This window comes from Lissotriton helveticus, chromosome 10, assembly GCF_964261635.1.
Source record: "Lissotriton helveticus chromosome 10, aLisHel1.1, whole genome shotgun sequence".
Lineage (NCBI taxonomy): Eukaryota > Metazoa > Chordata > Amphibia > Caudata > Salamandridae > Lissotriton > Lissotriton helveticus.
In genome coordinates, this window is record NC_136071.1 from 338,982,820 (window position 1) to 339,006,583 (window position 23,764).

The following is a 23,764-nucleotide window of genomic DNA, read 5'->3' on the forward strand; positions in this document are numbered from 1 at the left end:
TGAGAGAAAAGGGAAGGATATTTTCTTAGTGGACCTTGGCACTTGCAGAAACCCCAAGAGGGTCATCCATATGAACGGCCTTAAACCCTATAATGACCAGGCTGAAATTATCATGTTTATGGTCACAGATGAGGATCAGGAAGCAAAGAGTGAACCTCTCCCTGACCTCTTCTCATGTTAGGGAAAAAAATAATGTTACACACTCCCAGGAGCAATGAAAGAAACATACAGAACACTGCAGTTTGCTCAGGGACAAATGAAATGTATTTGTCTTTATACATGCTTTTTTGCTGGCAAGCAACAAGGGCATCTGTGCACAGGAGATGCTCTTAGTCTGCTTCTTCCCTGCTTGGCTGGTTTGTGGGCCATAAATACAAACAGTAATGCAACTTCAGTGGAACTGGAAAAAAACATTGTGCCGAACACGGGTAACAGGGAAATACAAGATCAGCACCATGCCAATTATAAGACAGACATACAAGATGCTAAATATGGGCAGCAGAGAAATATGAGCTAGACCCTCTGCCAATTATACACTGTGCTAATTATAATATAGGCATACAGTGAGCAAAATGATGAGAACACTAACATGGATGTCAGGCAAAGCAAAGTGACCTCTAAGTACATTTTGAACAGCTGTTGAAGCTTGTCCAGGCAAGGTCAGATCTGGAAGCCTCTGCAACTCCGGGCAACTTGTTACAGTCCGATATATCTAAGCATGATTTCTTTGTAGTGCATACATTTGCAAATATATATCTCTATCTAGCTATCGTATATCATATATTTTCCCCCACAATTCCCCCTTTAGGATAGTCCTATCCTACAGTAGTGTAAAACCAAAAATATATATATGAAAGAAACAGTTACATATCTTTGGGGGGCATTAGACAGTGCTGAGGTGAAATTCATATATTGTCACATTGATACAATCTGATGAGATCATTGTTATTAACATGGACAAAATGATATCCTAGTATTAAATTCATACTACTTCCTGTAGCACAGTGATATCTGTCGGTGGTCTATTTACAGACAGCATACTCATAACTAAGTGTCCAACAAATATTGTTTTGCACTATGCAATGCATATTTCTACAGTGTCCCTTAGTCAGTAATGTAAAGGCATGCACTGTGCTGTCATCTGCTTCTCCTCCTGCTCCACAATCGTTTTGTTCAGGGGCAGTTTCACGTACATGCCTTGCATTGTCCTCTTCAGTCTATTTTTCCTGCAGGTGCAGCCCATCACCATTCTTGGGGAGTTCGGTGTGTACTTCATTCAGTAGTGTCAGTTGACACTTTTACGAGCCCTAAGCGTGGCTCCCCCTTTTCTGGTATGTTGTGCAGCACTTCTGGTGCCGGATGTTCATCAATTTCTGGTACCTTTGTCTCAGGCATTTAGGGTGCAGTCCTGCATCTTGTTCATTTAATTGTCCTAGACACAACTTACAAATGCAACTGTTGTTTGGGAACAAGTACTCTTTGTCATATACGTATGCACAGACATGCCAATACACACTTGGAGATAGATTTAATGAGGAGATCGCAACTACACCTGAGATGTAGAACTTTCATCTATGCATGCTAATGTACAGGGTCGGCTGCAAACACCCAGAGATATTCGGATATATAATCACCTTACTTATGTAGTAGGGGAGGAGGGGAGTTAGTTTACCCTGTTTAATATCATGACCGCTCCATTTATGATTTATGGATTACTTAGTATGTTGACCGTATTTGTGTTAGGCATTTTCTTACTTAATGTGGAACATATACTGCATTCTAGAGCATGATAGGTAAAGTAAAAATGTTAATTTACTTGTGTCTCTGTCAGATCGTTTTGTGGAAAAGTAGGATTGTGAAAGTCAAAGGGTGTGTTCTGTCACTGCGATTCCTGAGAGTCAGGAGTGTTGTGTTCTGGGGTGTTTAATCACTTGTTCCTCTGTGAGGGAGTGGGAAGACCCCTAAGTAGCGCTTGTGCATGTTCACAATCCCCTGCACCATTACCCAGAGATGTCCGTGGTGTGGGGGCTTTGCCTCCTCAGTTTATAGGAATATCAAATTACTGTCGGTTTTTCAAGCTTGAATTTTACAAAGTTCATACCCGCTATTGTGTTACCGGTTTAATCCTTTTCCTTTCCATATGGCTCAGCACGTTGCGTTTCCGGCACATTGCCACGCAGAGGTTACTCAACATTTGTTGCAACTTGGAGTCCCCAGTGTGGGGTCGCCTGTTATATTTGTAGTTGAAGGGGGCCCTAAGCACCGCTTCGAGGTTTTTTACTCCTGGGTTACGTTTCCCGCTGTTGATGCAAATGATAATACTTTCCATTTATATACTGTGGCAATGTTCCTGTGGCTTCCTGCCCTTATGCAGTCATTGAGTTTCTTCTTACGGCCTGGGAGCTCCAGATTTGTTTTAATGGCGCACTTCCCCATCCTCTTGCTTCTGTTTCCATGGGCCTCTTAAGTATTAATTGGACCACATGGCCTGTGTTCGCCGGTTTTACTCCATATCCATAGTATGCCACTGCTCCTGTAGCAGATGTCTGTTTGTTATATGCTCAAGTAGCCCACCTGTATAGACGCTTGATTCAGTTTGTTGCTGTGCTTTTCTGCCATCTGCGCTTTGGGTAGAGCCCCCTGTGCAGGCTCCACAGGGTGGAAGGCTTGTTATTAGCCCCTTTATTATCAACTCTGTTATGGGTAAGTGTCCCTTAAACCATGAAGACTTTCTGTTTTGGATTGCTCCAAAAATCAGCTTGATGTTGTTTTTCCCCTTACGGGTCCTCTGGAAAATCATAGCATCTTTACCATGTGTTTGCCTTGTGGTACTAAGTCCTGGCAAGTCCAAGGTGAAGAATCTCAATTTACTGCATACTAGAGCATGATAGTTACAATAAACATTTTAAACGTTACTCGTGTCTGTGTCAGATCTTATTGTGGATAAGTATGAGTGTGAGAGCGAAAGGGTGTGTCCCGTCACCGCGATTCCTGAGAGAGGCGGAGTGTTGTGTTCTGGGGTGTCTCATCACTTGTTCCTCTGTGAGTAAGTAGGAGGGTAGGTGAGACACTATAGCTAGTCGGTCTCGGGCTCAAGGGTACTAAGGTGGTAGGATAACTCAGTCCCTGCCTACTAATGTTCTATGGTCCCAAGCATAGTGCTGTGCCTCCGCAGAATCCCTGCAACAAGGGAAGCACAAGTTCATAAGGTAATCACTTTATCTGGAGAGCATGTTTTCACCAATCCTCTTATTTCAAATATCTCTTTAAGGGAATTGTAGGAAGGTGGAATCTGACTACATGGTTGCCCCCACTTTTTTCCTGGTGTTGTGATGGTTTTTGACTTAGTTTGGCTGGGAACCTGCTATTCAGGTACCCAGCCTATCAGGTTTCTCTTCTAAAATGATTCCATGTACTTTAGGTACACTCCAGTTTGGTCACTGGGGTACCCTTATGAGTCCCTAGTATACGGTACCTTGGGGCATAGGTACCCCAGAGGCCTTCCAAAATGACACCACAGGTCTGCTACTGCAGCCTGGGTAAGGTGGTATATGCACCCCTTACTTAGATATAGGTTACCTATATCTATCATAAATCACTACACATATAAACTTCAGTCACCCCTATGACAGGCCTTATCAATTCTGAAGGCAGAGTGTTGGGTTTTGTGTGAGAGGGTACCCATGCATGTGCAGGGCCCCTCTGCAGCCTTCGGAATCTATTCTCTGGGGTTGTTCTGTGATACAGCCAGACCATATACTCTTAAGTGCATTATAACCTCGCTGTAAATTCTATCTTTGGAATGGCTGCAAGGAAACATGTTGTGTTTGGTGTCAAACACTTTGGAATCATACCCCCCCCGTCAGTCCTGGCGGTGGAGGTATGATTCCACCCTTCTAGAGGAAAAGACCTGTACACACCGGTACACCCGTAACCAGTCTAAAATCTAAAAGTGCCCTGGCATCACAAAATGCATGCCACAGCCACAGACATGAGTCTGGCCTCCTGCTGCTGGACAAAACTCCGACAGGGGAGGCCTGGAGAATAGGTTTCCTGTCACAGGGAGGTGTCACCACCTCCCAGACAGACTATAGTGTATTGGGGCTGGGTGGGTGCACTCCAAGAGTGCTTTGAAATCTGCATTGGAGGCACATTTGGTGTCCCTGTGCATAGCTCAGTTCAAACCGGTTGCAGGGGCTACCAGCCCCAGCTCTGGCGCGAAACTGGACAAAGGAAATGAGTGTAGCCACACCTCTTTCCAAACCCTCCCATAGGTGGGTCCCCAGAGTGTGTCCCACCCCTTCCTTGGGTATAAAGTAGGAACCCCCGACTACAGGAATTTAGATTACACCTGGACAAAACTCTGATACTGAATCCTGTAACTTCGACAATCTGCACGACGCTGGATGACTGAATAATCTCCCTCGGACTAAAGGAGTTACTCCCCTGGGTGGCAGGCACCAAAGATGCATCTGACCGGTTTGCATCTACGAAGCTCCTGCCGGACTCCGAAGAATTTGTAACATAGGAGGTGGGTTTCCAGACTTCCCAGAGGCCGACCCAAGTCCCCAGCAAAGCTGAGACCCGTAGCCCTCGTGGGTAACGTGGAACCAGAACCCCTGGACACTGTGCACATTTGCAATTGCATCAGCTTCTCGACGTTCCTTGAGGCTGTGCATTGGGTTACTTGTAGCCAAGACCCGGAGCAGCATTTCCACTGAAGATTGTTGGCCCCCACTCCACGAGTGCTCCGTGAGCCGACTTCTTGTGATTTCTCTTGAGGTACCTTCACGAACCCTGGTCCCTGAGAAGGTAACTTTGACTTTCCTTGGGTTTCCCTGGTTGCTCCAAATGTGCCCTGACTCTCCACCACTTGGTGAATTCCCCCAGACCTTGCTGGTCCGCACCGAAGCATCTTTTCTCTTCCTGCGTGGGTTGCTGTTGCCATGGTTTGTTCAACGCGGGCACCGAAACCACAGCACTTGACATCCTTCGTGGAACAGCTCGAATCCAGCTCCTTGTCATCATCGACGCCTCCTGGTCCTCGTGGCTGCAGAGTCAAGCTTCACCTCATCTCACCTGAAACACCTGACATCGGTGAGCATTCGTCTATCGTGCCCCTGGTCACTAGCAAGTGACCCAGACTCTATCCCTTCTGCTTTCAGGTTCCTCACATCTTTGATCCAGGCTTGGATTACACTGGACACTTTTCTTCTCCACGTCAGCAGCACTTTGCAGCAGATCGCCATTGAAATCAATGACGATTCCCGACACCAAAAGACTATGCACCCGGTTTCCCTGGGTGAGGTAACACGAGTACTACAGTGCTCCCATGTGTATGGGCCATAGAACCCCTTAAGTCTAAAGGGGTTTGCTCAAAGTCCTCTCCTAAGTGTCCTTAATCTTTAAATTTCCAACTGCGACTTTCCCCATAGAAGCTAACAGCATCCAGCGGCTGTGTTCTCACACTGCACACATCCCCCGTGGGCCCCCTGTGTCACTACTTTGGCTGGTTCCTTGTGGTCCCAGCAATTGACCAGGCTCTAGGCCATGTGTCTAGTCAAGTCGTGGTTCTTATACCACTTTCTTAATAAATGGTTTGGTTCCCCCCTGGGGCCCAGTGTGTATTGTTCTAATTACTGATGCTCTATTGCATTTTAATTGTGTAAATTGCTCTGTAATCTCATACTAGAGAGTGTTTAGAAATAAATACATATATTTTATATATATATACTTTGTGTGGTTCTCTTTTCATTTAGACATTCAAGAGGTTATAATCTGGTAAACCAAGCTGCTTTACACTCCTTTAAGACTTAGCCTGAAGGCTGCTCTCCATAGCTACCACTAGGATAGCTTTCAATAAAGGTTGTCTTAAACCTAACATCAATAAGGGTTGTTTGGACTGATGCAAGGTGCCCACTAGAATAGTGGACAGCATATAACAGGCCAACTTCTCACAGGGATGGCATTTTTTTGTTTTTCCCAAACCTCTCAGTTCACTAGTTCTAGAATCTTGTTTAGGTCTCGGCCTATTCCATTCCGCAGGAATGAATAGGACGAGTCTATTGTGGTGAAACCAAGAGTTAAACTAAGGTCTCTCAAAAAGCGGATTTCCACGAGTGCATGTGTTCTCGTGACCGCGCTTTTCCGACCCGCCTGCCTCCGAGAGCTTCACACAAAGCCAACTGTTGCTTCCCCATCGCACTCGGCCTCACTTCTCCTCCCCCTAATTACACTTCTTTCACGGCCGCGAGGCCGTACTTCAAAAGGATCCTCATCCGCTCCCCACCCTCACCTCCATTTCTCATCTCTCATCACAGCTCCCCTCTCATTCATCCCCCCACCCCCCAAATCCGCTCTTGTTTTAGGACTTGTGCCCTGACTCTACGTCTCCACTCAAATTTGTGGAAGTGAATCTGCGTGGTGTTTAAAAACTGTTGAAATCATAATGTGTGACATCAATCTACTTCTAAAATAGCACTCTTGAACAGCAGGCCGCTGGAGCATGTGAAGGAATCCTGCGCATGTTTATGGCAGCTTTAGAACATGCAATCCATGTATGACACCGACCCAGATCACGTTCACCAGTGATCTTTCCCTCATGCGCATACTTGTAAAATATTAATTCCTGGCATCTGCTTCACGTGCAAAATGCGTCAGTAAGGCCGCATGGCTGCAAATTAAATCCCAGTAATGTTGTTTGTGATGGATGACACGTCCCAGATGTCAACGCGCGCGGGCAGCTATATTTTGTATTTGATGCATGGACTTTAAAGCTATCCCGAAAAAACATGACTGCAGCATCATTGTTTCCTGTGATGCTGCTTTGGTGTCGACGGGATATATCATTCCTCGACAGGGGCCTAATTTACGGTGGAATGAAGCGTCAGTCTCCCGTGCCGCTATTCATTCTGACGTGTTGTGCTTGGCAGCGCGTGCCACGGTCCCTCCATTTGCACAGCCAGTGTTGTCGACCCATTGCAACCGGGCACTCTCTATGCATATACCCCGCTGTAATCACACTCCCGGGGGTTGTGATGTCTGCAAGGAACGCGCAAATTATAAGAGCCTATTTGACTGCAGTTAAAATAAAGCTCTCAGCTCATTATAAACGCATTTTACTGGAAAAGTGGTAAATTGGGCAGCCTTAAACTAATGGCACGGAGACGTGCTGGCTGCGATTTACGAGCAGTTACAGGAAATACGCGCCATTAATATTCAAGCATTGCAGGAACGTTTGCCCTACAGTAAGGCTCATGCCAAATGTGTGCATAAGGAAGTGCTTCAGTGAGCTTTTTGGGGGAGTAGTTCATGCAATTCAATCATTACCATGTCTATAAGCATTTTTTTAAAGAAATATAAATGACAGAATTTCGTCCATTGGCTTTTTTCGGGAACGTTTTCTGAATAAAAGCCGAGCCGCCTGCCTCGGAGAGCTTCACACAAAGCCATCTGTTGCTTCCCCAGCGCACTCGGCCTCACTTCTCCTCCCCCTAATTACAGTTCTTTCACGGCCGCGAGGCCGTACTTCAAAAGGATCCTCATCCGCTCCTCTCTGCCCCCCACCCTTGCCTCCACTTCTCATCTCTCATCACAGCTCCCCTCTCATTCATCCCCCCACCCCCCAAATCCGCTCTTGTTTTAGGACTTGTGCCCTGACTCTACGTCTCCGCTCACATTTGTGGAAGGGAATCTGCGTGGTGTTTAAAAAACTGTTGAAATCATTATGTGTGACATCAATCTACTTCTAAAATAGCACTCTTGAACAGCAGGCCGCTGGAGCATGTGAAGGAATCCTGTGCATGTTTATGGCAGCTTTAGAACATGCAATCCATGTATGACACCGGCCCAGATCACGTTCACCAGTGATCTTTCCCTCATGCGCATACTTGTAAAATATTAATTCCTGGCACCTGCTTCACGTACAAAATGCGTCAGTAAGGCCGCATGGCTGCAAATTAAATCCCAGAAATGTTGTTTGTGACGGATGACACGTCTCAGATGTCAACCCGCGCGGGCAGCTATATTTTGTATTTAATGCATGGACTTTAAAGCTATCCCGAAAAAACATGACTGCAGCATCATTTTTTCCTGTGATGCTGCTTTGGTGTCGACGGGATAGTTTACACTTAGGAAGGCATGTGTGTTCATGAAATGTTATGTATTCAGGCGTAAACTCCGCGTGTACACACAACAGACCCTCTTGTTTTCCTCACAAGCTTGAAGGCAATCTGCTTCCCCGCCCCCCTGGTGTTTATGGCTTTTCTCGCTCGCTAATGCGTTTTTTTCCCCTCCCACCCTTCCTTTGATGTCCACCGCGCGTGGCCTCTGCCTGTCGCCTCTCCGTCCTTCACAGCCCCTCTCTGTCTTGGAATCTCAAATTTGGGGACTACATCTTCAAAACAAGCCTGTTCATGTTGACACTTGCAATTAGAATCCTTTCTTTCTTCCCATTCATCCTTTCTTTCCTTCTTTTCTTTCCTTCTTTTCTTTCCTTCCTTCCCTTCCTTCCTTCCCTTCCTTTCCATCCTTTCTTGCCTTCCTTTTCTTTCTTCCATTCCTCCCTCCCTTTCCTCCCTCCCTTTCATTCCTTTCTTTCTTTCCTTCCTACCTTCTTCCTTCTTTCTTTCCTTCTTTCTTTCTTTCTTCCCTTCCCTTCCACATTATCACTCAGGATCACCACAGCACAACTCAGCACCACCACAGCATCACTCAGCGCCACCACAGCATCACTCAGCGCCACTCCAGCATCACTCAGTGCCACCACAGCACCACTCAGCGCCACCCCAGCATCACTCAGCACCACCAAAGCACCACTTAGCACCACCACAGCACCACTCAGCACCACCCCAGCATCACTCAGCGCCAACCCAGCATCACTCAGCACCACCACAGCACCACTCAGCATCACCACATCATCACTCAGCGCTACCCCAGCATCACTCAGTGCCACCACAGCACCACTCAGCGCCACCCCAGCATCACTCAGCACCACCAAAGCACCACTTAGCACCACCAAAACACCACTCAGCATCACCACATCATCACTCAGCGCTACCCCAGCATCACTCAGCACCACCACATTATCACTCAGCACCACCACATCATCACTCAGCACGACTCAGCACCACCACAGCACCACTCAACACCACAGCACCCATCAACACCACAGCACCCCTTAACACCACAGCACCCCTTAACACCACAGCACCCCTCAACACCACAGCACCCCTCAATGCCACAGCACTCCTCAACGCCACAGCACCACTCAACGCCACAGCACCAATCAACGCCACAGCACCCCTCAACGCCACAGCACCCCTCAATGCCACAGAACGCCACAGCACCACTCAATGCCACAGCACCACTCAATGCCACAGCACCCCTCAACACCACAGGACCCCTCAACGCCACAGCACCCCTCAACACGACAGCACCACTCAACGCCACACCACCACTCAATGCCACAGCACCCTTCAATGCCACAGCACCCCTCAACGCCACAGCACCCCTCAATGCCACAGCACCACTCAACGCCACAGCACCACTCAATGCCACAGTACCCCTCAACACCACAGCACCCCTCAACACCACAGCACCCCTCAACACCACAGCACCCCTCAACACCAAAGCAGCACTCAATGCCACAGCACCACTCAACGCCACAGCATCACTCAACGCCACAACATCACTGTGTGCAACCAATCAACAACTGGTTCTAATATGTTCTCTCAATGTTTTCAAACTTTATTACAAATATCACAAAAAAATTTAATATTTCACTTATGTTCTTGGATTTTCATCACAATAAAAAACACTGAACATAATCTTCCAAAAAGTTATTTGCAAAAGTTTAAGCTATTGCCATTATAATTTACAATAACTTTTATTTAAGTATTAATTATTTAAAAAATACAACCCATTGTTATTTTTAATATTAATACATCTAGGTCATGTAAATACAACACATATTGCATTAAAAATGCTATAGGTGTCACGTTTGCAAAAGTTACCACTATTGGCATTGTAAATGACAAAGTTATTAATTTCGCTATTTTCAAAACAAAAACATAAATAAAAAATTTGTCATGTAGAATACTAATACCTCTAACTTTCCTAATGCGAGACCTATTGCATTGCAAATGCTTGGTTTTTTTAGTCATCTGTGAAGCCATATTCCCTTCAAGTTTATCAAAATGCAGTGTAACACCATCATTCATCATATCTTGATACATACACAAGTCATGATGGAAATGTAGTATCCATAGTTTTTTGTTAGTCTTGAATGGGTTTGACCATGAGCTCCAAATGTTTAGAGTAAAACGTATTTCTTCAGCTATAGACATGTGTTGTTCTGAAGCTGGCACTAAAATAATCTCTCTTCTTATGGGCTTAGTTTAATGCTCACGCCACACCCTTCTTTTCCTGTATACAATATGTCCTTGAGCAACTCCATTGTCCAGTACAAATGTTTGTCTGCCATTTAGGTAAACCATTCAGGCACTGGCCCTGTGAAAAATGCTGCAGTATAGTGTATGAGCTCAGTGACTAATGTCAATGGCACTAAATTAATGACCAAGTCACTCTCAATGTCAGGGCTGTATCTAAACAGTTCACAAAACATATTATTAGCAGTAAATGCTCTATTCTAATCTGTCCTCAGTTATTTGTAAGTAAATCCCATTTTTTTGAAAAGACAGTGTTTTTGCAGAGGAGGTATATTCCCAGCAAATTGGTGGGGCACATCAATATTAAAATTATTATCCTGTATTTTAGGTGAAAACATCACATTCTCTTTGGGCGTGTCAGATACCTTCAACTTGAAACACTGGGATTGGTGTTCCGCTATGTTGATCCTTTGTTTTACCTGGAAAGTGTGCCTCATGTACCGCTGGTTCTCCTGTAAGTCTCTTGGCATCTGCAACAATAACACTAATCTCTACTCTTTTTAAAAAAAATATACCTTTTTATTGATTTTATTAACAAGAACACAAACCATAGGTATTACAAGTAGATGTACGGCTGACGTGACCACGCACGTTGCCGTTGTGCTTCCTGCCTCGCTCGGGTCCCGCCCACGATGGTGACCAGCGTTGTTGCCGATACGGAGCTCCTCACTGCAAGGCTCTATGTTTAACCTACCTCCTCCGGCGCTAAGCACCTGCTACATTCACCTCGCCACGGAGGAAATGGAGGGCGTGTGACTCGGAAGCGAGTTCGAGCTGTAGATACTCGCAGCGCACTGCTGCGCACGGTGCCGTCCATTGCCCTAAAACGCCCGGCTGCTGCCGCAGACGCGCTGTTTGGAGAGCGTTTTTCTCTTCCTCGTTGTGCGGACTGGAAGGATTCGAGCGACTAGAGGGTCGCAGCGTTAAGTGCTGTGCCCGCCATCGTTGCACCAGGAGTACACTCTAGCAGACAGCACGACGTGATGGAGCCAGGCAGAGCTGCGAGCCGGGCTGAGAGGTGGGCTGAACTGAGGTGAGCTCTCTGAAGAGAGAGACTATTTCCATAATCTACCCCTCTTCAGCTCTTTTTTGCCCTACCTCCTACCTTCGTTGTACCTCACCAGACGCCTCCTAGGACGCCATCTAGAACGCCACCTGGGACGCCACTTAGACGCCGACTGTGTTTCCTGCATGGTGTTTGGCATTTGGATGTGCAGGCATTTCAGGCATTGTGGGAGAGGCTGCCGACTGGCTGTGTGGGAACGCGTCGCTGCAGTGGGCTTTTGGCTTGACAGGAACTATTCTTCCATTCTCTTGACTCTGCCATCGACAGTGTTCCGCACGCGGCTGCCTTTGGTCCTTGTTTGCAACTATGGCGGCTAGAGCTAGAGGCAAGCAGGGTAAATTGTATTCAGCAAAGGATTTGTTAAAATCACCACCAGTGACCATACCTCTACCCGCAGCCAAAGGCGGTGAGAAAAAAGGCAGAAGAAAGACGTAACAAATGAGTGCTCTGAAGCTTAAAGCCCTGTAAACAGCAGAGAAATATAGACAAAATAAGTACAGCACTTTAAACAAGCAGGTTGAGGAAGCGGAAGAAGAGGACTCAGAGGAAGAGGAGGACAATGAAGACGAGGAAACACTATCGGAGCTTTCAGCCGAGTTGAGTCTATTGGCGGTTGGAGAAAAGGACAAGCGAAATGGGGGAGACAAAGTCGATAAGGCGGAAAAGGCGCATAAGATGGACAGTACGGTCAACGCTATTATCATCGCCAAAACTTCAGCCAAAAGGGTCGACAGTCAATCAAGCTCAAAGCAGTATCCTCTCTTCTTTAAACCGCTGCTTCAACAGGGCCAGTTTACAAGTACACCTACGCGGGAAGAGAGAAGTCAAAAGTGCACAAACGGTACTGCGGAGCAAGTGGTCTCTAATGAAAAAAGGAGTACATCGAATCTACCATCACCATTGGCGGGGTTAGAGCCAGGCTCAGAAGGAACGGCGCCGGCGGCATTGGCGGGGTTAGAGCCAGGCTCAGAAGGAACGGCGCCGGTGGCAGTACCAAGTGTCAGCCTGCCCCTCCCTATAACCGTTTCAGAATCTATCCAAAACCAGGCTTCTCCGGCCCCCTGCCCAAATCTGTCCCAGACCTCACCTCAGACCCTTCCAGGTTCCGATGATCTGCAATCTCAACCACACCATAGCCCTATCACAACTGAAAAGACGGCCAATTCTACAACAAAAGCACCGCCTATGAATATCGATCTTTCACCATCTCCTTCAGCCTTGGCGGTCCCGGGGCAAGGTACATGTCCACACGAGTCTCAAGAAGACGAACTTCCCATATCCTCTAACATCCCAAAAGTGAACTCTGTTGAGGTCATGCTTGCTACTATACTACATGAACTAAGTGATTTCAAAATCTCCAAGCCCATGAAATATCACAGCTGCATAATAGGCTAACGAAAATGGTGGAGTGTTTTGGAAGTCTCCCTACAAGGATGTCGGGGGCTGAAACTCGCATCTCTAGCCTAGAAGATACCCTAACAACATTGCAGAAAGATCTTCAAGCTTCGACTAGAGAGAAATCTCAACTGGCGGAAAAAATGCAGGACTTGGAAAATTACAATAGGCGGTCTAATTTATGTCTAGTGGGCATTTCCGAGGGCCTGGAAGATAAGGATGTGGTAAGATGGTCAGAGTCCCTCCTAAAGAAAGCCATACCTGACTTGCAAGGTGACTTAATAATTACAAGGGCACACAGAGTCCCTTCACACAAACCCAATAATCAGAAATATCCCCGTACAATTTTGCTTAATTTTTCAGATTATACGTTAAAAGAGAGAATCCTCAATACTGCTTTTTCGAAGAAAACATTCAGCGTGGACGGAGTGAACAATTTTCGGATTTTCTCAGATATGTCAGCAGCATCTGCCCATAGACGTAGGGACTTTGTCAAGATGATTGATTCCTTCAAGGCTAAGGGGGCTCAAGCCATGATTGTACAACAGTCTAAATTGAAGGTACTAGTAAAAGGGAGATTTTATATCTTCACAGATCTACAAGAAGCCCAGTCATTTCTTGAAGGACTTGCCGCATAATTATAGTCATATGCCGGATCTCTAAATAATTTTTGTTTTAGTAAGAAAGGGCTGATCCACGGGCGGGGACAGGAAGCATACAAGGATGCAATAAAATGGCATCCAAACAGAAGAAAAAGACACAGAGAACGACGGAAGGGGGACACGGGGTCACCGTCCACTCAGGGGGGATGGGGAGGGGGGGTGAAGGGGGGTGTTGCAGGGGGAAAAAAGAGAGTTCATACACCAAGAAATTGTTTGGTCAAATACTGACACAGTTACGGCATGGAAAACTTTAAGAATAACCTTGCAGTAGGAGTTTGTTATATGACTGTGTCAGGAATGATCAGATCACAGCCTCAAACCCGCTTTCAACCCCTCAATGCAAGGTGTCTAAGAGCTCGAAGATTCTTTGCCACACAGCCTGCTGGAGACAGTTGGTAGCTAGGTTCAGGTCCAAGATGGTGGAAACCTTTTTTGGTGCCATTGAACGCGACGTCAGTTAGCGCTCTAGCTTTCTGACCAGTTCGCGTTTCAGGTGCTACTTCGTACGCGTGCAATTTAGCCGCTGCGCACTTCAACCATTTACCTCAGAGAGACGGAAGCGTTTTCGTGCTCTCTCTTAGAACCGCTTTCTTGCGGTTTATTTTCCGAGTTTATCTGCGCATTCAGTCATTCCTGTCAGTGAGAAAACAGCGACTCCCGTACTTCAGCGGCGCTGAAGGGTTTGAATATCAACTGAGAGTCCAGTTATTTCCCGCATCTTCAGTTGAAGACCTTCTTGGCAGCTGCTGGTAATGACAGTGTCCTGAGGCCTGAATTCATTTCCGAGGGTTCCATTTCACGCTGCATTCTCGGTAAGAACTTTCCTTGTCTTCCGTTGTGCTGCAGTGAGTGTCGCCTTCTATTCCGGCTGCCAGAAATTTCAGAGTATTCTACTTGGTATTGCCAGTTTCATAGAAGACTTCCCTAAGCCTTTGGCCACAGAATTTCTTCAGTTAATAGACAATTCGTATGTTTTGAGTTCTCTCCTTGGACAGACTTGTATTTCTAGCTAGCGCTCTCCAGCCAGACTAGATATTTGAGCGCTATCTCAGGATTTGATTCCAGCATCATTCTCCTTCTGAGTTTCATTGGAAATGGTCAGCAGTCGGCTGATAGTTCAATATTGCAAGTTCCTGAATGTAGATAAAAATATATATATATTGGCAGTGGCAGTCTCTCTGTTTTTTCTTCCACTTCCCCTTTTCCCCCTCACCTCTGAGACCAGAGAGATCTGGTTCAGCGGAGTAGCGGAGTTGGGAGATTAGCTTTGCACCTTCAGCCGGACGCTCCTACGGAATTCAGGAATTCCAGGTACTGAGTCTTGACAGATTGAAGTGCCCGCAGTTGCCTTCAGTCTGGGCGCTATGGCTGAAGGTTTAGATGTGAAGGCCTTGGGTTCCATCTTGGAAGGTTTACAGAAACAGCTGAGTGAGACTAGAGAGGAGGTTAGAAAATTCAACCAGGAAACTAGTTACCTACGCCAACGCCTCAATGAACTCACTATTAGTCCCAGTCCTAATTTTGCGGGTCAGAAATCCCAAACCTTTAGTCCTTCCCCTTCTTCCTCTGAACTTACCACTCAGGTAGTGCATGCTATGTCTCCTACCATCCCGTTGGCCCCTCCAGAAAGGTTCCTGGGAGACCCAAATAAGGCACAGGTATTTGTCACTCAATGTTCGTTGCATTTCCTGTGTAAGCCAATTATTTTTAAGGAAGACCAATCAAAAGTGGCGTTCATGCTGTCTTACCTGAGTGGAGATGCTGCAGCGTGGTCCATGCCTCTGGTGTCCACCAATGATCCGGTGTCATATAATTTAGAAAATTTCAAAACAGAATTTTTGCGAATTTTTGATCGGAGAACAATTTCCCAGTCAACAGACAATGAGCTTTTGGATTTGAAGCAAGGAAATAGAGAGTTAGTGGCATATCTCGCTCAGTACAATAAACTTATTGTGGAAACTAAATGGCCAGAGGACAAAAGAGCAGCCATCTTCTACCGAGGCCTGAGGGACGAATTAAAGGACGGTTTGGCTCAGATTCCCAAGAGGCCTACCGATGTATCTGAGTTGATTGATTTAGTTCTCCAAATTGATCAGAGACAATCAGAAAGACGCTCTGAGCGTCGGAAGGAAACTCGACCACTCCCACCTAGATTTGACCGAATGCGTGTTGAAGTGGGGAAGACCAAGGAAGAAGTTTCTGTAGAAGAACCGATGCAAATTGGTATTGTCCGAGGTCCGCTCAGCAAGGAGGAAAGAGAAAAAAGACGAGTCGGAAAGTTGTGCATGTATTGCGGAGGTTCCGGCCATTTTGTAAAAGAATGTCCAAGACGACCTAAGACTGCGTCATGGGTAAAAGACAAGCTCCAACAGTAGACGGAGTTGCTCTGGTGGAAGCTGATTCGAAGTCAACTCCCAATCCGCAAAGTTTGGCTAATACTTTGCAGTCTTTAGCCCCTCACCTCATTCTCTCATGTCAAATCTCTTTTGGGAAAGCCAGAGTCGCCACTGTGGCAATCATGATTGATTCTGGAGCCACGGGAAATTTCTGTGACCTTTTGTTTGCTAAAAGTCTGGGCATCCAGTTTGTTAAAAAATCCAAACCAGAACCGGTACGAGCCGTTGACGGCACTCCTCTATCCTCAGGTCCAATTTCATTTGATACAGAGGGGATTACAGTTTTGGGTCCTGGAGAACATTGTAGTTACATCAGCTTCAATTTAATTGATGCCCTGCAATTTCAACTGATTTTGGGGTTGCCTTGGCTCACCGAACACAATCCCAAAATTGATTGGGCTAAGCGAACTGTTGAGTTAAGTTCTGACTATTGTTTAGAACATTGTTTTCATCCATTTCACAAGGAGAGTGAACCATCTAACTCCTATTGCTTGGCTAATGAACCTCAGATGATTTGTACTGTGGAAATCCCTGAAATTCCGATGGAATATCAAGACTTAAAATCAGTCTTTGATGAAAAAGAAGCGCTAAAACTCCCTCCTCATCGGGAATATGATTGCAAGATTGAGTTGGAGCCCGGAGCATCCTTGCTTTGTAGCCGGATCTCTGCCCTTTCAGAATCCGAGAATCAGCACTTGAAAGAATATCTCGATCCGAATTTGGCTAACGGCTTCATTAGACCGTCACAGTCTCCGGTCTCCTCTCCTCTTTTTTTTATTCCCAAGAAGGACAAGAGTTTAAGAACTTGCATTGACTATAGGGCATTAAATCTGGTGACAAAAAAGAATCGTTACCCGTTACCACTCATTTCTGAGCTTCTGGATCAGGTAAAGGATGCCCACATCTACACCAAACTAGATTTAAGAGGGGCTTATCACTTGGTGCGGATGGCTGAAGGGGATGAGTGGAAAACGGCGTTTCGGACGAGATTTGGATTATTTGAGTACCAGGTTATGCCTTTTGGATTGTGCAATGCACCTGCTGCCTTCCAGCATTTTGTAAACGACATTCTTCGTGAGTTTTTGGATCGGTTCGCTGTAGTCTCTATAGACGATATTCTTATTTTTTCAAAGAATTTTGAAGAACATGTTCTTCATGTACGAGCCATTCTGAAATGTTTAATGGAGAATCAACTTTTTGTCAAGCTGGAGAAATCTGTTTTTCATTCGTCCAGAGTAGAATTTTTGGGTTTTATTCTCTCTCCTCAGGGAGTTTCCATGGACGATTCAAAATTAAAGGCAATCAAAGATTGGCCCTCTCCAAGATCTGTAAAAGAAATTCAAAGTTTTTTGGGTTTTGCTAACTTCTATCGACGTTTCATCCAAAACTTTTCTGAAAAGGTGAGTCCCATCACACGATTGCTCAGAAAGAACGAAAAGTTTGTGTGGGGGCCAGAAACTGAGGAAGCCTTTCAATTTCTAAAAAAATCTTTTATCTCAGCACCAATTTTACACCATCCAGACCCTAAGGAACTGTTTTTTGTGGAAGTGGATGCTTCAAATTGGGCCATTGGGGGTGTTTTGTCGCAGCGTCATAAGAACACAGGACAGCTCCATCCTGTAGCTTATCATTCTCGGAAGTTATCTCCGGCAGAGATCAATTATTCCATCGCAGACAGAGAATTATTAGCAGTGAAAGAAGCATTCCAAGAATGGCGACATTATTTATTGGGAGCCAGACATGTGGTCACTGTATTCACAGATCATCGAAATTTGCAGTTTCTGAAATATGCTCGGACCTTGACCCCACGGCAACTCAGATGGTCTCTTTTCTTCGCAGACTTTGATTTTGTATTAACTTACAAGCCTGGGGTTGTAAACGGGAAAGCAGATGCGCTCTCTCGTTTGAATCCGGGAGAAAATCCAGAAGTTAAGTCGGAGGTTAAGCCAGAAGAGTATATCATTCCCAAAGAAAGAATTGTGGCAGTTTCTGTGGTCGACGATTTGGAAGAAAAGATCAAGGAAGAATTCATGAAAGGTGACTACTTGAATTGGGAATCTGTGGGTCCGGAGCGGTCAGTAAAGGATGGAAAACCGTTTATTCAAGGGAAAATATTTGTTCCAGGTGCAAAGCTACAGGAAGAAACAATTAGTTTGTTTCATGATCAGAAATTGGCTGGACATAAGGGAGTAACGAAGACTTTGGAGCTTTTGAAATGAAATTTTGATTGGCCGGGCATGGACGCTCAGGTTAGACAGTATGTTGCCACTTGCGAACAATGTTTAAAAGGGAAAAGTCTTAGACAATCCCCACATGGTCTCCTCATGCCTTTGCCAGTTCCCCCATATCCCTGGCATACAGTTTCCATGGACTTTATTGTGGAGTTACCATCTAGTCAAGGGTATTCAGTCATATGGGTGGTGGTCGATCAATTTACTAAGATGAGTCACTTTGTTCCTCTAAAGGGTCTTCCTAATGCTGCTCAATTGGCTACCTTGTTTGTTCAACATGTGGTAAAATTGCATGGAATTCCTAAGGTGGTCATTTCAGATCGAGGATCACAATTCGTGTCTCGTTTCTGGAGGTCTTTCTTGAAAGGATTGGGGGTTGACTCCCGTCTGTCCACCAGTTACCACCCAGAAACGGATGGACAGACAGAGAGGGTGAATCAAGACCTCGAACAATATCTTCGATTGTACTTGATGGAACAAGCAGGAGAGTGGCCTTCCTTACTTAGTACTGCAGAGTTTGTCTACAATAACTCAGTTCACTCAGCCACAGGTTTCTCCCCTTTATTTCTGAATTCTGGCAGACATCCCAACATGATGGTGGGTCGAGAAGATGTTGATGTTCCAACTGCTGGGGAGATCGTTCAGAAATTGCAACAGGCCTACTAGCTAGCCATGGCGAATCTTGTTAAGACAAAAGCAGCTTACAAGAGACAGGCAGACAAGAGTCGTAAGGAGGGGCCAGTTTTTGAACCTGGGGATCAAGTTTGGGTCTCAACTCGTCATATGCGATTGAGAGGAAACCGGAAGTTTCAGCCAAGATTTGTGGGTCCATATCCTGTGGATCGAATGATAAATCCAGTGAGTGTTAGGGTAAGCCTACCTAAAACCTTCAAAATCCATCCAACCTTCCATGTGTCTTTGATCAGACGAAACCCACCAAATTTGCGTAAGGTCCTTCCACCAGCTCCAATCCAGGTTCAATCTGCTGAGGAATTTGAAGTCAATAGGATACTTGACTCCAAGATCAAGAGAGGTCAGGTATTTTATCTTGTAGATTGGAAGGGTTATGGTCCAGAGGAAAGGTCCTGGGAACCCAGTTCAAACATTCATGCCCAAGATTGGTGAGGGAGTTCCATAAGATTCATCCACAGAAGCCTAGGGAGGGTGTTTTGGTGGGGGGTACTGTCAGGAATGGTCATATCACAGCCTCAAACCCGCTTTCAACCCCTCAATGCAAGGTGTCTAAGAGCTCAAAGATTCTTTGCCACACAGCCTGCTGGAGACAGTTGGTAGCTAGGTTCAGGTCCAAGATGGTGGGAACCTTTTCTGGTGCCATTGAACGCGACGTCAGTTAGCGCTCTAGCTTTCTGACCAGTTCGCGTTTCAGGTGCTACTTGGTGCGCGTGCAATTTAGCCGCTGCGCACTTCAACCGTTTATCTCAGAGAGATGGAAGCGTTTTCGTGCTCTCTCTTAGAACCGCTTCCTCGCGGTTTATTTTCCGAGTTTATCTGCGCATTCAGTCATTCCTGTCAGTGAGAAAACAGCGACTCCCGTACTTCAGCGGCACTGAAGGGTTTGAATATCAACTGAGAGTCCAGTTATTTCCCGCATCTTCAGTTGAAGACCTTCTCGGCAGCTGCTGGTAATGAAGGTCACCTGAGGCCTGAATTCATTTCTGAGGGTTCCATTTCACGCTGCATTCTCGGTAAGAACTTTTCTTGTCTTCCGTTGTGCTGCAGTGAGTGTCGCCTTCTATTCCGGCTGCCAGAAATTTCAGAGTATTCTACTTGGTATTGCCAGGTTCATAGAAGACTTCCCTAAGCCTTTGGCCACAGAACTTTTTTCAGTTAATAGACAATTCGTATGTTTTGAGTTCTCTCCTTGGACAGACTTGTATTTCTAGCTAGCGCTCTCAAGCCAGACTAGATATTTGAGCGCTATCTCAGGATTTGATTCCAGCATCATTCTCCTTCTGAGTTTCCTTGGAATTGGTCAGCAGTCGGCTGATAGTTCACTATTGCAAGTTCCTGAATGTAGATAAAAATATATATATATTTTTGCTTACCACCTTTAATGCATCGCTACAGTGAACTTTCCCAAAGACTCAGTGCCAGTTCAACAGTTTAGACTGAACCTCAAATCAATAATTAGAGAGAGGCTAATGCCCACACACAGTCAGGTAAAGGTAGATGGAGTATTAATATTATATTAATCACTAGTCAGGTGTTGCAAGAACTTAGTAATTGTTTGTTACTGTTTCAGGTGAAGCATTCATCTTTGAAGAAGAAGAGGTGAAGACACCCGTGTGGCAGTCTCTCTGTTTTTTCTTCCACTTCCCCTTTTCCCCCTCACCTCTGAGACCAGAGAGATCTGGTTCAGCGGAGTAGGGGAGTTGGGAGATTAGCTTCGCACCTTCAGCCGGGCGCTGGTACGGAATTCAGGAATTCCAGGTACTGAGTCTTGACAGACTGCTTGCTATATGTTAATTCATTTTTTTCTTTTCAGCACGAGAGGATTTTAGTGGAGGTATCTTATTCACATCAGTCTTGATTGTAACTATGCTCAAACCACGGTAGTGTGTCTTAAAGTAGAAAAGGCTGTAAGATCTGGGTTCTTTGCCAAATGCACTTTAATTGCTTACTTTGCACAATGGTCAGTTATACGAGGTTATAAATTCCCTCTCTCTATTAGCATTATTTCCATACTTTTGCTCGTTGTGACCCTATATCTTAGGATTTGTATAACCAGTACGCATTTGCACTTTAAGTATTGAAGTTCAATACCTGCTTTTTGCACTTGGAATATGAGAATTGCGTATTTTGCACAAAAGGGCATCTTGAATTTTGTCTGCTCTAATTTTTCATCTGAATTGCGCATTTTGCACATAAGGGTGTTGTATTATCTGAATTACAGCCGTGTACTTTGCACCTTGCACTTTAATCTGCTGCTCCTCCTTAACTGCTTGCTGCTATCGAAGCACTGTTTTGCATATTTGCACAAGTTTTTATATTTTAGATATGCTTTGTCCTCTCATCTCAAATTGCGTATTTTGCACATTAGGGCTTTATCTCTTCTAAACTACATACCTGTATTTTGAACTTTATATGTTGCTCTTTTCTGTCTGCTATTGTAGTATCGCTTTGTTTAGTCTAAATATCTTAATAATTGAGCAACAAATAATATGTTGAAGTTTGTCTCCTTGAATGCAAATGGTTTGAATAACGTGCGTAAAAAAATGCCATTAAGTGTTGGTTAAAAAGCCTCAGCCCGGATGTTATTTATTTACAAGAAACTCACTACAGAACCCAGGCTGAATCGGATAAAATCCTCAAGGGCTGGGTTGGTCATAAAATCTCTTCAGTAGCTGGGTTGGCGCAGAGAGGAGTATGTATACTAATAGGAAGACATGTAGGCTTTTACAAACCCCAGTGGTAGATGGGCACTTGCGCATGGTAAATTAAATCATGCAAACATAATCTTTGCCACAATCTACGCACCAGTCATAGATGACCCTCTCCCAATTTTACAATTAAAACAAGCTATAACGGGCCTACCCGGGCAAATAATATGGGGGGGGGGTTTTAACTTTTTACAAAATCCTTTACTCGATTCCTCCAAAAAAGATCGGCGCAGAATAAACCCCAAGTTACTATCGCTATACAAAGCTGCAAACTAGATCTTGATGTCATCGATCACTGGCGATTCTGTAATTCTCTTAAACGCGAATATTCTTGTTACTCCGCAAAATACAATTCTGCATCCAGGTTAGACTTCTTTTTAACATCTTACGGATTGGAGACACATAAATATGCCCACCTACCGAACGCGTTTTCAGATCACGCAGCACTTTATATGGAGTTAAAATTAGGGAGACAAGATGAGGTACTGGGTTTTCCAGAACCGGTACCGAACCGGTAACCCAGTGGTGTCAGGGAACACACCCAAAGACCTCGAGTACTTTCCTGATTCAGACCACATAAACTCAGAGTCTTCTAGGTGAAGTCAAGGATCGATTTTATTGGCTGCAACCAAGTAACAGGTCCTAGAAGCACAACACACGGGATGTATATTCTCAGGAGACTGCTCAATCTTACAAAGCCAGGCTTCTCTTTTTATACAAAATATTAAGCTTCAGGCAAACATTCTTAGATTTACAGTATACTATTCACATATTTTCGTTTACAAAGGAAAAGCAGAGTCATGATGACAAGCCCATATTTCAGTTCGTCCAGCCCACAACAAATTACCCGGCAAGGCCCAGCATTTCCATCAGATACCGGTGGACCCCCAATAAAACGGGCACTTCCCCATCATAAAGCAAGTGAGAGAGAAAAGAGCAGGGACAGGTGTGAGCAAGATTCGGCAGGGTGTGTGTGCGATGAAAGGGTTTATGGCCTGTTGTGCCTTGATGCTATCTTGTTCGGCCACTGGGAGAGGAACTGACCAAACAGGTTCGGCCTGGGGCAATGGTTCCAACTTGCCCAGGTCACAGGAAAGTCAATTAAGGTGTATGTGTCCTTTGGAATCGAATTTAGCTGTATCATAAGCCTATGTAAAGGGCAACTCACAAAATGGCTGCCGTACACAAAATGGAAGCCAAGGGTTCAGAACGAAAATGACGATTTCGATGTGAAATCGTCACTGGAATATGCCGAAAATGCTTGTACATAGTGTACTAGCCATTTTCGGTCTTTTGATATAAAAATCGTCATGCTACGACAAAGTTTTATTCACAAGTTCAGAATTTTCAGAACTACAAACCCTCCTTTTGCCCTTACATAGGCAATTTAACCTAATCTCATGCTAATCTGAGTCTAGGTCTATATTCCTAAAGTCATTGAGATGTTGCTGTAACATCATTCTATTACTTAGTTCGTCTTTTGATACAGGCTTCCTTACACATGATGTAACACAGAGGCCACATATTGCAGGAGCACACTGCACGCACAAACAGAACAGGAAAAGAATGGCTAAGACCATCCCAATGACCATCAGCATTTTCCATCCCCAGCCGGATATCAGTTCCCAGAACCATCCCATTAAAGACCAATCTCCTTTATCTACATGGATAGATTCGGAAATCTTACGCAGTTTAGAGATGGCCTGGTACACTGTTGGAGCGTTATCTGGAATGAAAACACAGCAACTCGATTGGATCAATCTACATACCCCACCTCGGTCTGCAAGTATGACATCTAATGCGACCCTGTTCTGAAGGGTCATAAGACGATCCGACTGGAGCTCAGCAGTCAAGTTACTAAGGGCACCAGCAGTTTCAATTACGGTGGACTCAACCACCCTTGTCAATTGCCTTATGTTCCTGCTGTTAACCATGGGTCCCCAGAACGGCAGAAAACCCTTTGCGAAGTCCCCAAATTCTTGTCCTGCAGTGTCCTCTTTACTCAAGACACCTCTAACTATCCTTGTCTTGTGGTAATCTGCCGCTGCTGTGTAGGTGGGAGGCAACAGGAACGAAACAAAACATGAGCCCGAAAAGTCAGGGGGCAACCATGTATAGGCTCTATCATGGCAGATGAAATAGGTACCCTTAGCTGCTAAAAACGA